The sequence below is a fragment of the Corylus avellana genome, chromosome ca5, assembly GCF_901000735.1.
Source record: "Corylus avellana chromosome ca5, CavTom2PMs-1.0".
Taxonomy (NCBI): Eukaryota; Viridiplantae; Streptophyta; class Magnoliopsida; order Fagales; family Betulaceae; genus Corylus; species Corylus avellana.
The window spans coordinates 14,888,099-14,906,105 of record NC_081545.1 but is presented as its reverse complement, the minus strand read 5'-3'; the positions used below and the strand labels follow the sequence as shown (position 1 = coordinate 14,906,105).

General features: G+C 40.8%; 1 pseudogene; it reads left to right on the top strand.

Annotated features, from left to right (window-relative positions):
* Positions 1 to 18,007, top strand: part of LOC132181838 (uncharacterized) — a 55,581-nt pseudogene that overhangs the window by 8,523 nt on the left and 29,051 nt on the right.

The window sequence follows — 18,007 nt, the reverse complement described above, 5'->3', positions numbered from 1 at the left end:
TAGATGAGGGCACTTCATACCATCAGCAAGTTCAAGCCATCACCACCTTGAGAAGCAGAAGAATAGTTGACAATCATGTGGAGGAGAAGAAGAATGAGCACACGGAGGTTGCACAGAATTTGCAGAATGATACATACAAGCAAGTAAGCAAGGAGGCTTCGTCATCAATAGCGCCCACTCCAGAGATTCCATATGAGCCACGGGCCCCCTTCCCAGAACGTCTCAAGGCACCATCCCACTTTGGGAAACAAGGAGAGAAAATACAAGGAATGATGGAAATGTTCAAACAGGTGAAAATCAATCTCCCTCTTCTTGATGCCATCGCACAAGTGCCTGCCTATGCCAAGTTCCTTAAAGACTTGTGTACTCAAAAGCGGAAGACCAGGAATAACATCCCCAAGAAAGTCCTTCTGACTGAGCAGGTGAGTTCCCTGATTAAGCACAACACTCCTCCGAAGTTCAAAGATCCCGGAGCTCCTACAATTTCATGCATTATCGCAAAAAAGAGAGATTGATAAGGCACTCTTAGATCTGGGAGCTGGTGTGAATTTACTTCCCTATTCAGTGTATCAGCAGCTTAGCCTAGGGGAGCTGAAGCCTACCACAATGATTCTGCAACTAGCTGATCGTTCGATTAAGAAGCCTAGAAGGATTGTCGAAGATGTGATCATCCAGGTGGATAAATTTTTCTTCCTAGTTGACTTTATAGTGCTTGATACCGAGCCTGTGCCCAATCCTAAGAAGCTAGTTCCTGTCATCCTTGGGCGTCCTTTCCTAGCCACAGCGAATGCATGTATCAACTATCGAACTGGAGTAATGGAGATCTCATTTGGCAATATGAAGGTTCGGTTGAATATCTTTACTGCATTTCAGCATGCTCCTGACCAGAATGAGTTTTTCTTTTTGGACAGCATTGAAGAATATGTAGAAGATTCACTACCCAGTCTCCTGACAAAAGGATCTAGTGGAAGCCTACTTGAATTACTTCGACTTTGAAGAATTCAACACCGACCAGTACATTCAAGAGGTCCATGATTTGCTCGAAACAACCACTAGTGCAGATTTCCATCCATGGAGAGTAGTAAAGGTGCCCCTACCTGTGACATCGAGCACTCCTCCTGTTCCATCTCTACTGTCTCCACCGAAGCTTGAGTTGAAGCCCCTGCCAGCAAAGCTCAAGTATGCATTTCTGGGGTCTAACAACACTCTGCCGGTTATCATTGCTTCTGACCTACAAAAAGACCAAGAGGACAGTCTGCTCGCAGTGTTAAAGAAGTATAAAGAGGCAATTGGGTGGACCGAGGCAAATTTGAAAGGCATCAACCCCTCTATCTGTATGCACCGGATCCATTTGGAAGAAGATGCTCGACCCTCCCGTGAGGCACAACGCCGGTTGAATCCCAACATGAAAGCGGTAGTCAAGTTACTTGATGCAGGCATCATCTACCCTATCTCAGATAGCAAATGGGTAAGCCCCACTCAAGTAGTTCCAAAGAAATCTGGCATCACTGTCGTGGAGAATTCTGCGTGAGAGTTGGTTCCACAGCGCACAACTACGGGATGGCGCGTCTGCATCGACAACCGGAAGCTCAATTCCCATACCCGGAAGGATCACTTCCCGCTCCCATTCATTGATCAAATTTTGGAGCGTCTTGCTGGCCAAAGCTACTATTGCTTCTTAGACGGCTATTCCGGGTATAATAAGGTTGCAGTTGATCCCCAAGACCAAGAGAAGACGACATTCACATGTCCATTCGGCACCTTTGCTTACTAACGCATGCCCTGCGGCTTATGCAATGCACCTGCCACATTCCAAAGATGTATGATGTCTATCTTCTCCGACATGGTGGACAAATTTTTGGAGGTATTTATGGATGATTTTTCTATTTTTGGATCTTCATTTGATACATGTCTTCATAATCTTTCACTTGTGCTTCAACGTTGTAAAGAAACTAATTTGATTTTAAGCTGGCAGAAGAGCCACTTCATGGTGCAGGAAGGTATAGCTTTGGGCCATATAGTGCCCAAAAGAGGTACTGTGGTGGACCGGGCTAAGGTTGAGCTAATTGAAAATCTACCGCCGCCTACTTCAGTGAAGCAGATCTGTTCCTTCCTAGGGCATGCTGGCTTCTATCGCCGCTTCATTAAGGATTTCAGTAAAATTTCAAGGCCCCTATGTAACTTGCTTACCAAGGACGCCCCTTTTCACTTTGTTGAAGCATGTCACGAGGCATTCCAGAAGCTCCGGTCTCTGTTATCTTCTGCCCCCATCTTGCAGCCTCCTGACTGGTCTTTGCCCTTTGAAATCATGTGTGATGCGTCCGACTTTGCTGTGGGAGCAGTTTTGGGACAACGGGTAGCAAGCTCCCTCATGTCATTTATTATGCTAGCAAGACTCTAATGGATGCTCAAGTCAACTACACCACCACCGAGAAAGAATTGCTAGTTGTGGTCTTTGCTCTGGATAAATTCCGTTCATATCTTCTGGGATCAAAGGTTATCATTTTTTCAGATCATGCTGCTTTGCGACATTTGCTGGCCAAGAAGGAAACAAAGCCCGATTGATCCGCTGGATATTACTTCTGCAAGAATTTGATATTGAGATTCGGGACAAGAAGGGTACTGAGAATGTTGTTGCCGACCTTCTGTCACGAATCTTATTTAAGACACCCCAGCCGGTTCATGTTCATGATTCGTTCCCAGATGAGTAGCTATTTGAAATCACTCCGACAAATCCACCATGGTATGCCGATATTGTCAATTATTTAGCCACCGGACTGATTCCTTCTCATTGGTCTAAGTAAGATAAGGACCGCTTTTTCAAGCAAGTTCGATTCTACTTTTGGGAAGATCCAGAGTTGTTTAAATATTATGCTGATCAGATCATCCGACGCTGTGTCCCTGAGAGTGAATTTTCTAGCATTCTCATTTTTTGTCATTCTCTAGCTTGTGGAGGGCACTTCAATGCCAAGAAGACAGCAGCAGAGGTTCTCCAATGCGGATTCACATGGCCCACCTTGTTCAGAGATGCCTATGAATTCTGCCGAGCTTGTGAGAGATGTCAACGCCAGGAGCTATGTCTCGGAGGGACATGATGCCATTGAACCCCATCCTCATTGTGGAGATTTTTGATGTCTGGGATATCGACTTCATGGGACCCTTCCCACCATCTTGCAGATATGAGTACATTTTGGTAGGAGTGGATTATGTCTCTAAGTGGGTAGAAGCCATTTCCACAAAGACCAATGATCACAAGGTTGTGGTGAAGTTCCTCCAAGCCAACATTTTTAGCAGATTTGGCACTCCTCGGGCTATCATCAGTGATGGAGGTAGACACTTTTGCAACCGGTTTTTCAAGGCCTTGCTTCTCAAGTACTCTGTCACACATAAGGTAGCCACTCCCTACCATCCTCAAACAAGTGGCCAAGTGGAAGTTTCTTACCGGGAGATTAAGCATATTCTGGAGAAGACGGTTAGGCCAGACCGAAAGGATTGGTCCTTGCACCTCAATGATGCATTATGGGCCTACCGCACAGCTTACAAACCCCCATTGGAATGTCTCCTTATTGGCTAGTATATGGCAAGGTGTGCCACCTCCCTGTGGAATTAGAACAGAAGGCTCTTTAGGCAATCAAGCAATTCAATTTCGACATGCAAGCAGCCGGGCCCCACCGGAAACTTCAGTTGACAGAGTTGGAGGACTTGCGGCGAAATGCCTATGATAGTGCTTGCCTTTATAAGGAGCGGACTAAGGCTTTTCATGACAAACATATCTTGCCCAAGACATTTGACCGAACCAGAAAGTATGGATCTTCAATTCCAAACTCCGACTTTTCCCTGAGAAGCTCCGCTCTAGATGGGACAACCCCTTCATAGTCACCTCGATGTCGCCCCAGGGCGCCGTCGAATTGCGGGACCCAAAGGCTGGCACTCTATTCAAGGTCAACAATCAAAGGTTGAAGCCCTGCATCCAGAATTTCGAGCCAAGTACAGATGTGGAATCCGTCGATTTGACAGATCCCATCTATTTCTTTTGCGCTCAATCCCAGACCACGGGCCTGCGCTCGAGCCCACCATGAGTGGGATCGAGCGCAGACGCTCCACACTAACACACACTTGCACGAGTACGCTCAAGCGCACCTTCAGGAACGCTCGAGCGTACTCCCGCCCATCCACTTCACCCTCGGCGCAAGTGCGATCGAGCTCACACTAGTGCCGCTCGAGCGCACACGTTCAGGGGTCTCACGTGACCTTTTTAGGTCACACCCCCTTTCTTTTCTCCAATGCCCCCCTCCAAGCGCCGAATCCCCCACGCACCCACTTCGCCCAGCAACCCAGCACTGCCCTCACCCACCACCGAACCTCCACCACACGCCACCTCACCACCGCCGTACCCCCTACAGCAGCCGCACAACCACACGCCACCACCACTAACCTTCCCCCACTCTCTTTCTCCCTCTCCAACCACTTGTCTCTCTCACATTTCCCTTTCTCCCCAAACCCCACCGTACCAGTTTTCTTTCAAAATTTTTGTGCAAATCACAGTCCGTGAGTGCTCCACTGCACACGGACTGCCCTGTGTTGGGTTTTTCTTCTTTTTGCAGGGGGTTGGGCAGCCAAGCCACGTGGTTTTCAACCACTGTCTTTTTGAGGTGCCCACCAGGTGCTTGACAAAAGGCCTCAACGAAGCAACATCATGCTTCCGGCCACCGTTTCTACCTCCCGATCTTCTCCCACTCGGGATACCACCCCCGAGGCCCCATCCCAGCCGTTACCTCGCCGTGGGAAGCAATGGAAGCTCATCTTGGAGACATCATTTGCCGTCGACACCGTCTTCCAAAGCCTCCAAGCAACAAAGTGGGCGGTCAAAGAATGCTGACAACGCGGTCTCACCGCCCTGTTCCAGCCCGTCAGCCCCGTTGCTTACGAAGGGCTGGTCGGGGAATTTTATGCCCATCTCACCTTTGACTGTACTCGACCTAGCATTCTCTCTTCATCAGTGGCGGGCATGGACGTTGAGCTGACCACCGAAGCTGCTGCTTCGCAATGCTCTCATGCTTGCCCATCTGATATTTTGGCTCGAGATGGCTCCCCTCGGTACTCAGACCTGCCGCCTGACCTCACACTGCAATTTATTGTGGATTACATCTGCCGCGGCCGTTACACCGATGACCTCCGCAACCGTACAAGCAAAGTCCTGCTACCTTCCCGCCTGTGGTTTGTGGACTTCATTTTGCAGCGGAATGTGTGTCCCTATGGACATAAGACTTGTTGTGAAAAAATCTACCTAAATTAATAGGTAAATAACTGTACGTTTTACCTGCAAGTGCACAAGGTCAACATGGTAGTATAAGGTGCAAGTATAGGATCATTCCCACGAGGATTGCTGAATTTATGTTTAAAAATAGATTCCTTAAGCAAAAGCAAAATAAAAGTTGATTGTTGATGTGATGATGACAAAGGGTAGGGCTTTGATATCCACCACTAATTATATTAAACTAGTACTTCAATATGCCAATGCTTTGATCAAGTTATGCATATTTAATGTTTGCCAACCTAAGGACATGAGTGTATACTCCTCAAGCTATTGATTTCCCTAAGCAACGAGTTAGGCATGGGTGTATACTCTAACTCTTCTCTTTCCTAAAGGATTTAGCATGGTATATACTAAGTTGTTCTTTAGAAAAGCATATGTTCTATGGAAATCGACAAACACACAGGGCCTAGGGCATGTGTGTATACTCCTAGTTCCCTAGGTTGATTAACCCAAGAATCGCGGTGTGGATTCTTTTGTTACTTAAGTTAAACCCAGGACTCGGTCATCCAAATTGATCTAACTAACAAGTCCATACCACATGCACATGTTGATCAGGCATACACATATGAGCAATTCATGCAAGTAGGTATTAATCAAGTTAAATAGCACAACATGATCATCACAAGGCGCCAATATTGAAATATTAATTTAACATAACTAGGGCTTCGATCTAGCCCTACTAAATAAATTAGCTACACATAGAGTTGATGTTAAACATCTTCATAAAATAAAATAAAAGAAAGGGAAGAATAAACCCGAGACTTGACTTGAGAGCTCCTATTCTTCTCCCTTCTCCCAGCCTCCCTATTCTAAAGGCTTAGGAGTCTATTTATAGGCTTTAGAAGTCCTTGGAAAAGTAGTAAACCCTAGGGTTTTCGTAGGGTTTCAATCCTATTACAATTTGGAGTGTGAAAAACCCTAATATGGAAATAGGGACATTGTAGCCGCCACTTGGAATGCCTCCTGCACACGGGTGCGCTCGATCACAGCCCGTGTGCGCTCGATCGCAGGTCTGCGATCTATCCTTCTTTTACCCTGCGCTCGATCACTCCTGGTCTGGCTCGTGCAGCATCTTCTCTGGTGTTGTGCTCAATCGTAGGTACTCTGCGATTGATCACAGTACCAGGGAGCTCCAATTTTTTCATCTTCTCTTTTTGAGACTAAATCACCCAGTTTTACTTCACTTTCTTCCAAAAGCCTGTAAAAGCATGAAAAACACAAAAAGGAAGTAAAATGGTCTAATTAACTACAACCAAAGGATTAAAACATGTAAAATAAGGGCTGAAAAGAAGCAAGGCCAATGAATTCCAGAAGACCGATGGCCTGGAAGGGCAGATCAAACCCATTGAGATAGTTACAGCGGGAAGGGAAGGGCAGATGCCGACGGGAGAGCTCGAGCCTTACCAGATAACCAATAGCAGGACCCAAACACCAATGGCAGGACTTATTTGCTTAAGATAGTCATGCATACCTTACCCGATTCTTGAATAATCCACATCACTTCTGCTTCGATTGTAACAAAAGATTCCCTTTTTATGTGGAAAAGGCCCCTAGGAATTCCCTAATGGACGTGTGAAGTCTCGTGAGGGTTTTCCAGAAATGTTACCCACAAACATCATGCACAGTTCATTTCATCCCCAAAATTAAAGTATCACTTCAAGATCATGATTTTTATTCATTAGCATGCTTAAAAAGATGAACTCCATCTTCACAATGAATTGGAATCTCAAAGTGCAATTACTTACAAAGGACATGCTAAAATATCACAAGTTTGAAAACAGTGTAAAGTGAATTAGCACAAAATTATGAGGCTTCCAAATCTTTCCAATATGTAAATGTCTCCAAATCTCAAAATTCACTGAAATTCCTATTAGAATGACACAAGGCATATTTCTTTCTTTTTTTTTTTTTTTTGGTCAGGTTGTGCAATGTTGGTTCTCTTAAGCTTTCTAATTGACCCTTATAGCGAGTGTTAAGTCAATGGCTCCCAAACCAGTTGGTTTTAGGGCATTAGGTGTAGAGACACCCCTAAGGACCTACTAACTCGAGTCAAAAAGGCTACAAAACCAACTAACCATGACAATGATCAAATCCAAATTTTTCACCTTTTGACGTGAACATTCAATGCTTTGAGACAAGAGGTCCAACTACTCAGTAAAAACCATCAATGATCATTTATTTCACTTCTTTTTTTTTATATATATATATGCCATAGTGTCATCTAATAAGTCATCCAATGTCATTCAAGATGTAGAAATATACATATCAGACCTCATGTCATACCTCACAAATTATGTGCTAATGTGCTTGTGTGATCAGATCAAACATGTGATTTTTCAACTGTCCTAAACAAGTAACCAAACTAACAGATTCACTCATCAGATCATGTGTTCAAAATTTTAAGCTCATTGATGAATTCAAGCCACAATTCTTTCGAGATCAACCTAAAAATTTTTTGAGAAACAAGAACATGCATAAATTTTTTTTTTAACACAAACAACATGAAATTGGGACAAAGTGTGTGTGAACATGTGTGCCCATACCCCCAAACTTAAATGACACATTGTCCCCAATATGTCTTAAGTAAAGGAAAGAGTGTACCCGGGAGATGGTCGACCATGTCTTGGAAAGCATGGCTCATTGCGCACCCCCAAACTTGAATTGAAGCACACTTGTCCCTGCAAAATAAGAAAACACACAAACAAGTAAAAAGAAACAAAACAAAAATTAACCTAAAACACATTTAAACAAAATAAAATAAAAAGATAGCTATGGGATGCTGCCCAAGTGCGCTCAATCGCATGCATGGTGCGCTTGATCGCATTTGCACAAGGTTGTGCGTGTGTGGGTGATGTGCGCTCGAGCGCACACAAGGTGCTTTCGATCGCACTAACAGAATGTACAACAGCCAAAAGTCGGTTACTGCGCTCGATCGTACTCAGGGTGCGCTCGATCGCAGTAACAGAATGCACTGAAACCACAAGTGGAGACCTGCGCTCGATCGCACGCAGGTTGCGATCGATCGCAGTAACAGAATGTGAAAACATGACAAAAAAAACTTGAAACACTAAAACACTAAAGTAAAAAAAAAACAAAAAGGAAAACAAAAACAAAATATAAGTCAAACAAAATAAAATAAAATAAAACAAACAACAAAATAAAAAGGATATGCTATGGGGTGCCTCCCATGAGCGCTAAGTTTAACGTCTTCAGCCAGACTATGGCACTCTTAAACTTGAAGCACCAGTCTTTTCTTCTCTTGCACCAAAGGGAATGGATCTTTTAGTTGCAAGGTGATTCTGAGTATTTCTAGATTGGGGAAGACCACTCTGAGCTTTCTCAAACAGTTGCTCATACGATGGGGAATCATGAACTGGAATATAGTAAGAAGAAAACTCAGGAAGCTTCTCTATCTTGATGTCCTCAAATTGCTCATCACATAACCCCAGATGACTTCTCTCTTGGACTCTTGGTAATTCAGGAATAGGAGCTGATGTTGAAAAAGTCTCAGTGCTCTCTTCCTTTTCCTGATGTGGTTCCTCTAGAACCTCAGTTTGCTCCTCTTTCCTCTCTTCCCCTTGATTTTCAACCGCTTCTTCACTCCTTAATGTGGTAATTTCTTGCTCATGATGGTAAGTGCACTCTTCCTCCATGTATTGTTCATTAGGATTGGCAACAAACTGACTTTGACACTCTTCTACGTGGTATTGTTGAGGCCAATTAACGGGAGGTGGCTCCTCTTCATGAGCTTCTATCTTGGCAGTGTATTCCAATAGTTGCATATTGGCTTCATTGTGGCTAAGAAAGGAGTATGATTGACCATGGAACTGCAGAGATGGCTCCTAAGTTCCAATGACCTTGCCATTCCTGAGAACTGTGACTACTTCCAGCTGTTGATGACCCTTTGGATTGGGTATTGTTTAGGCTAGAGATTCTCCCTGCTTCCCTTCACTCAACTCCTTTGCCAATTGCCCTACTTGCACTTCTAGTCTTGGGATGGCTTGATCATGCCATGTAGTGATTTGTTCTTGTGCAATCACCAATTGTCGTACAAGATCCTTCAAGTCATCCTTCTCTGGCTCTTAAGCTGGTGTGTCCTATTGCAGAGATGAAGTTTTCTGAGCAGTCATGGCCTTGACAATTATGTCCAACTTCTTTTCCACAACCGACATCTGATTTTGCATTTCGCTATTTTTGTCATTCTGGCCTTTGCTCCTTACACCTTGCCTCCTTTTGGATGGGAATTGTTGAGTATGTTCACTCAACCCCTCAAAGATCTCCATGGCTTCCTTACTACTCTTCTCCATCAACATACCTCCACAAGCTGTATCAACCATCCCTCTGTTAGTATCATCTAAACCTTCATAAAAAATTTGTACCTGATCATCTTGAGGGATGTTGTGATGTGGACACTTTAGAAGTAAGGAATTGAAGTGATCCCAGGCCTCAAAGAACAAATCTCCGTCTTGTTGTTGGAACAATTGAAGTTCCCTTTTGAGTTGTTTTGTCTTCTGGGCCAGGAAAAACTTCTTCAGAAACTTGGTGGTCAATTCTTCCCAAGTATGGATAGAATCTGCAGGCAAAGAATTGTACCACAGTTTAGCATTATCTTTTAAAGAAAAAGGGAAGAGGATTAACCTGATTTCTTCTGGAGTTAAACCCTGAACATTTTGAGTCCTGCAGAGATCACAGAATTCTCGAATATGCCAATATGGGTTCTCTGTAGGTGTGCCTTTATAGTGTGGAATCATATTGAGCAACGGAGATAAATCGTAACTGCTCTACACAATGGGCTGGAAATTAATGCATGATGGCTGGTTGAGGATCTGGGAACTGAATGAACTTTTCATAGGTCTTCGCATCGGAGGTGTATTGTTTCTCAACATGATTAAAACAAAAGAAAAATAAATAACAAAAGAAAAATAAAAATAAAAAGAAAAATAAAAGAAATAAATCAGATCTGTAATTAGTGCAGTACTGTGATACTCTCTGGATGTGCGATCGATCGCACCGTGAGGTGCGTTCGATCGTACTAGTGCGCTCAATCGCCCTGGTTCGGCGATCGATCGCACCTCTAGAGGTAAAACAGAAACTACGGAAAAGACTATAAAAACAAAAAAAATTAAAACAAAAACAACTAAGGAAAATAATTCCAAACAAAATCAAACAATCTCCGGCAACGGCGCCAAAAACTTGTTGTGCAACAATCTACCTAAATTAATAGGTAAATAATTGTACGTTTTACCTGCAAGTGCACAAGGTAACCACGGTAGTATAAGGTGCAAGTACAGGATCATTCCCACGAGGATTGCTGAATTTATGTTTAAAAATAGATTGCTTAAGCAAAAGCAAAATAAAAGTTGATTGTTGATGTGATGATGACAAAGGGTAGGGCTTTGATATCCACCACTAATTATATTAAACTAGTACTTCAATATGCCAATGCTTTGATCAAGTTATGCATATTTAATGTTTGCCAACCTAAGGGCATGGGTGTATACTCCTTAAGCTATTGATTTCCCTAAGCAACGAGTTAGGCATGGGTGTATACTCTAACTCTTCTCTTTCCTAAAGGATTTAGCATGGTATATACTAAGTTGTTCTTTAGAAAAGCATATGTTCTATGGAAATCGACAAACACACAGGGCCTAGGGCATGGGTGTATACTCCTAGTTCCCTATGTTGATTAACCCAAGAATCGCGGTGTGGATTCTTTTGTTACTTAAGTTAAACCCAGGACTCGGCCATCCAAATTGATCTAACTAACAAGTCCATACCACATGCACATGTTGATCAGGCATACACATATGAGCAATTCATGCAAGCAGGTATTAATCAAGTTAAATAGCACAACATGATCATCACAAGGCGCCAATATTGAAATATTAATTTAACATACCTAGGGCTTCAATCTAGCCCTACTAAATAAATTAGCTACACATAGAGTTGATGTTAAACATCTTCATAAAATAAAATAAAAGAAAGGGAAGAATAAACCCGAGACTTGACTTGAGAGCTCCTATTCTTCTCCCTTCTCCCAGCCTCCCTATTCTAAAGGCTTAGGAGTCTATTTATAGGCTTTAGAAGTCCTTGGAAAAGTAGTAAACCCTAGGATTTTCGTAGGGTTTCAATCCTATTACAATTTGGAGTTTGAAAAACCCTAATATGAAAATAGGGACATTGTAGCCGTCACTTGGAAAGCCTCCTGCGCACGGGTGCACTCGATCACAGCCCGTGTGCGCTCAATCGCAGGTCTGCAATCGATCCTTCTTTTGCCCTGCGCTCGATCGCTCCTGGCCTGGCTCGTGCAGCATCTTCTCTGGTATTGCGCTCGATCGCAGGTACTCTGCGATTGATCGCAATACCAAGGAGCTCCAATTTTTCCATCTTCTCTTTGTGAGCCTAAATCACCCAGTTTTACTTCACTTTCTTCCAAAAGCCTATAAAAGCATGAAAAACACAAAAAGGAAGTAAAATGGTCTAATTAACTACAACCAAAGGATTAAAACATGTAAGATAAGGGCTGAAAATATGAATATTTTAGCACTTATCAACACTCAGAGGCGAGGCCCCTTCCTTGTAGCCCTCTATGCCTTTCAGAGAGGCTTTTGGACTTCCATCCCTCAGCTCATTTGGGATCAGATACACAAGTTTTGGGATGGGGCGATTGTGCAGTGCACTCAGGGCTCGTCTTCTTGGGGACTTCCATTTCCTTTTCTCCTCACCCATATCCTTCAGACCCGCGGCATTGAGGGTTCACCCGCTGATGGGCCGATCTTTGTACACCCCCAGTTTGGCCTGATCCAGTGGAACCAGAGTTATTACCACATGCCGAGACGACATCGGGAGCCTGCAGCAGCTAAGGTCGTTAGGGAAGCCGATGGGCCTGTACACCAAGAGCCACCTGTAGTTGAGCCGGTCGACAGAAAGGGAGCGACAGCGACCGTCACTCTGACCATGTCACACTATGAGTCCCTACTGAAAGAACTGCGAGAGCTCCGATCTGAGCTTACTACCCAGAGGGCGGAGGATAGGAGCTGGGCAGATGAAAGATTTGAAGCCTAGCAAGAACTGTTGCGCCCCATTTTAGCACGGCTACCACCTGCTACAGGGGCATCTTCTTCTGCGCCACAGTGACAGGTTAGGTGCTTTTATCCCTTGCACTATTTTACTGTTGTTTTCCACACACTAAGGACATTGTGCATTTTAAGTTGGGGGGTGTGGGCATACATGTTAGTTCTGAGCATGCAATTGATTTTCCTGTTGTGATTTGAAATTCATTGATGGGCTTACTATGACAAACACATGATCACTTGATTAAGGAATTAAAATTGTGTTACTTTCATTGGCAGCATGAAATATTACTTGTTTCAATTTTATTTTCACAAGCACACTAGCATGTAGTCTGTGGGGCATAAAATCTAGAAACAATAATGTCTGGTTTTAATATTCGGAATATAGTTGGGCAACTTATTGGGAAAATGACCTTGGCATAAATTTCAAAAAAAAAAAAATGATCATTTTAAACTTTCCACCAAGTAACCGGACCTCTTGCCTCATTAAGCAGTGAGTGTTCGCATCAAAAAGTGAGAAGTTTGGTTTGATTGATAAAAATAAAAAAATAAAAAAAATAAAAAAATGTAGCTTAGCTTTGTAGCCTTTTTGACTCGAGTTAGTAAGTCCTTAGGGGTGTCTTTACACCTCATGCCCTAAAACCATCTGGTTTGAGAGTCATTGGCCTAACGCTCGATACATGGGTCAATCAAAAAGCTTAAGGGAGCTAAGTGATTAAAAATAAATAAATAAATAGAGAGAAAATTTTTGCCTTGGTTGTTTTATCCGATGGGGAGTCTAATGAATTTTGAGTATTGATCCATGCATGATTGAGATTAGTTTTGAAATCCCATGACTATGTGTTGAGTTCACATACACTAGTTGAATTTTGTAATATCTCATAATTGCCATGATTGAAGCTAAGTTGTAATTTCCTGAAATTGTGAAGATAGTGTTTGTTTTATTAAGCCTGTTAATGACTGAGAACCATGATGGTCATGATATTGCATTCTTGGGAACTACATGGTTATAAAATGTTTGTGGGTATCATTCCTGGAAAACCCTCACGAGACTTCACTCATCCTCTAGGGAATTCCTATGGGTTTAAAAGGCTTGTTGCATACCCTAAATGCAACTGTACATCCCACGAAAGCTGGATTTATCTTTTTAGTTTTCACTTTATTTTCTGTTTTATATTGCTAAGGGACTAGCAATATGTAAGTTGGGGGTGTGATAAGCGCCAAATGATACACATTCAAGCCCCTTAATTTACATATGTTAATTCCTTAGCATTGTTATTTGTTTGATTTTGTTTTGTTTTTGTGTTTCAGGTCTCATTTGACAAACCATTAGAAATTGGGCTTAAAAAGACAACAAATTGAGCATTCTGGATCTAGGATCGATCGCAGCACTCCTGGGATCGAGCGGACCTGCGCTCGAGCGTCTGCGGCCAGGGATCGAGCACAATGCGCTCGTGCGTACAACAGTTAAGCTCGAGCGCACAAGACCTTGGATCGAGCGCACTCAGGCGTGTACAGCACGGCAGCAATCCTTTTCCAGCATGGACTTGGTTTTCAGTCTCCCAATTGGACTGGGAGACTGACCTCCGGTTTTCTGAGGATTTCTAGGGTTTTTAGGGTTCTCCTAATCCCTATAAATAAGGCTCTAAACATTGTAAACAGACACACCGCTTTCTAGAGTTAAATTTCAGTAAATTGTCTGTGAAGCTTAGAAAATCATGAGCAGCTAAACCCAATTGTGGGGTATTGATGTAACCCTTTCCAAGCACAATGGTTTGATTGTATTTAATTTCTAGTCTTTCAATTTATGCATGTTGATTGTATAACTCTGAGGATTGCTACAATTGATTTCTGTTCTTCATATTAAATGCAATTGTTCTTTAATTCCAATTCAATATTAGTAAAATTCTTATCTTGTCTTAGAAATTATTTTACTATTATTGAACTCAAATCATTCTTATTTTCTGTGATTATAAGAATGATGGTTATACAATGGTTCTTAATTGGCATGCAATCAATAAGGTTAGATAGACCATACCTAGGAAAGACAGATCGTACTACACCTTAGTTTAGTGTAATTTAGGTAGACGATCCGTGCCAACCGAAGATGGATTATGCTATTCCGTTGATTGCATGAGATTATTTTCATATGTTTTCTTGTTTAAATTATAACATGCATAGAATGAATTGCTAGAATTAAATATGGTTAACCATATATTTACTTCCTTTATTTCCGTTTATTTTATGCACTTTAAATTCACACAAACAAATCACTCTCTTTTAATTAAGTTAACTTTGATCTTTTCATTTTGATAATTAAACCCCTGCAGTCCTTGAGGTTCGACACCCTCTCTATAGTCGTATCCTACAAAGATTCGTCCTATTGCGAGTGGCTATTTTTATTGTTGATATTTTTTGTCACAAAAATATCACATCAGTGGATATCAAAGCCCTACCTTTTAGTATTATCAACTCAAAATCAATCTTTGTTTTGTTTTACTTACGGAATTTATTTTAGGCAAAATTTAGCAATCCTCGTGGGAATGCTCCCGTACTTGCACCATATACTACTATGTTAACCTTGTGCACTTGCGGGTAAAACGTACAATTATTTGCCTATTAATTTAGGTAGATATTTGCACAACAAAACATCCTGATATTTCTCTTCTTTCACGCAAGCCAAGTATCCTGAACACCCACTTCTAAGTAATTTGGTCGCTTGTAGTGTAGATATCAATATCATACTCAGTAAGTAAGAATACTTACAGTGGGTTACAAGATACTTGGCTTGCGCAAAAGAAGAGAAATATTGGGATGTTACAAATGGTATCAAAGCATTACCCAGCTTGAGATGGTGGAAACGTGCACAAGCCTATGAGGGTCGCTAGTGGACATGCGTTGGTGATGCCAAAAGTGGGTTATATTATGAGGGTCGTCAGTTAAGACGCCACGAGATTTATAAGGGCCAAAAGTTAATGGCCGAGAATGAAGAAATTCGTTGAGGATTGCCATTGGTGACACTGGTGCCCAAGAATGCTTTGAATGTTTAAAGTTATATGGTAACTTGGGTAAGTTATGGTTTAAGTGTGATTTATTTTTAAATTGGGTCGCTCAATTTGAAGATAGGTGATAGATAGGTGACAATTTATGAACTCTAATTTCGAGGACGAAATTCCTTTAAGGAGGGAAGATTGTAGATTCTCATATTTTTTAAAGTCTTATTTTAGAGATATTTATTTGATGATATTTATTGTTGAGGTGAATAATAGGTAATGATATTTATTGTTGAGGTAGAAATATTTATTTGATGATATATTATTCATATTAGGTAATGATATTTATTGTTGAGGTAGAAATATTTATTTGATGATATATTATTCATATTAGGTAATGATATTTATTCTTGAGGAATTTATTAGATCATATGAATATTATGGGAATGAAAATTGATTTGAGGTTATTACATCATGAGGTTTGATTTTATATGAGAGATTATATTTTGATTTTCATTGGGTGATTTAAGAGATATGATAATTGAAGATTTATTAATATATTTTGGAGTATGATTATAATAATTGATGATTGATTTAATGTGTTTTGAGTGATATTAGTTGGATTCAAGTTATTAATGGAAGTTAGGATTTTATTAGATTTGTTTTTAATAAATTGGAGTGAAATCCAACCCACTTCTTATTTTGTCTCTCTTTTAACCTTCCTCCTCTCACACACGTACATCTCCCTACCCACTTTAAATATTTTTTTATCTTTATTTTCCTTTATAACCACATAGAGAGATTGAGAGAGAGGGTGAGAAAGAGAGTTTGGGAGAGAGAGAGACAATGAGTTTCGACAAATAATTACCTTTGATGATTTATTCCTGTAACCCACTGTAAATATTCTTACTTACTGAGTATGATATTGATATCCAATAATACGGATTCTTGTGGTTTTGTAACTTGTTTGGCTTTTTGATATATATGATTCAACAATAATTTATGTTGTTGGAAATCAATTGACTCATTACTTCACAGTTTTTGTAGTGCTTGCAGGAATGGAAAATCAAGGTAATTATGCAGTTGTGATTAGAGATTCATATTGAGATGTACAGAGATTCCAAGTTGGTTAAGTTTTGTCTAGAGTTTAGACTATCGAATAGATTTGTATAAATGCCTTGTACGGCATTGCTTTGGGTATTTTTGTATAAAGAAAAGTATTTTAACGATATTGTCTTGTATTCATAATTACAGTTTTTCCGCTATATGAGATTATTTCAATGTAACACTCGAATTTATTTACAAGATAAAAGTAGAGAAATATCGGGATGTTACAGCACCACAAGTGGGCTCGAGCGTACTCGTGCTGAAAAGTCCAGAAGATGCTGAAATTGATAAGGAAAGCTTTTTTAGGTCTCCAAATCCGACTAGGAGATTGAATTACGGTTTTTCTGGGATTCTTAGGGCTTCTAGGGTTTGTTTTACACTCTATAAATAGGTCTCTGAGCCTTGAAGAGAGGTGTGCTTAGTTTTAAACAAAAATTATCTTCTTGGAAGCTTGGAGAGTTGAAGAGAAGAGGAACATGACAGGAGGCCATCCCAACACCAGGATGAGAAACTAATTCGTAATAGGGTGTTGATGTAGCCATTTCCAAGTAACAATGGTTTAATTGTATTTTAATTTGGGTTTTCTATATGCATGATGATTGTATAACTGTGAGAATTGATCTTTAATGTTTATATTCAATCACTATGAATTTCTTCTCTTGTATTAGAAAGCTTTTTATATTTACTGAATTCAATCATTTATATTTTCTGTGATTATATGAATGATCTTATACAATGGTTTTAATTGACATATGATCAATAGAATTTGATAGGCCATGCCTTGGGAAGACGAATTGTACTACACCCTAGTTTAGTGTAATTTAGGTAGACAGTTTGTGCTAACCGAATATGGGTCATGCTTATTCATTGATTGTGTCTAGCCTATTAAGGAATTAGATAATCCATACCTAGGGAAGACGGATCGTACCGCATCTTAGTGCTTAGGTGGACAGTCTGTGCTAACCGAAGATGGATTATACTTATTTCTTAATGATGGTAATTTCTTGACTACTCGAGTGAGACGAGCCCTATATCATGCATAATATGAATTTTCCTTATTAATTTATGATTGACCATTGTTATGTGGTTAGTGGTGAAATCAACCCCCTATCTAATACTATTTTATCTTTACTTTTACTTTTGTGTATTTAGTTTAAAAACAAAACAAATCAATCATCTTTTAAATTGATTTATATTTAATCTTGAAAGGCTTGATAACAACACCCATGTAGTCCTTGAGGTTCGACACCCTCTATATAACCCTATCCCACAAAGATTCGTTCTATTGCGAGTTGTTATTTTTATTATTGATATTTTTTGGAAACAAAAAGATCACATCTACCCGTTTGGACATGTAACACCCCCAAAACTAGCCTTGGCCAATTTTGTAGGGTTATTGGCAATCCCTCCATTTCAGTTAATTGGATATTGTCCGAAGGTGTTGCCCATCGAGTACACTCAGAGTAATTGTAACAGAAGGTGAAAATGACATATCTAAGTTATCTAAACTAAGTCAC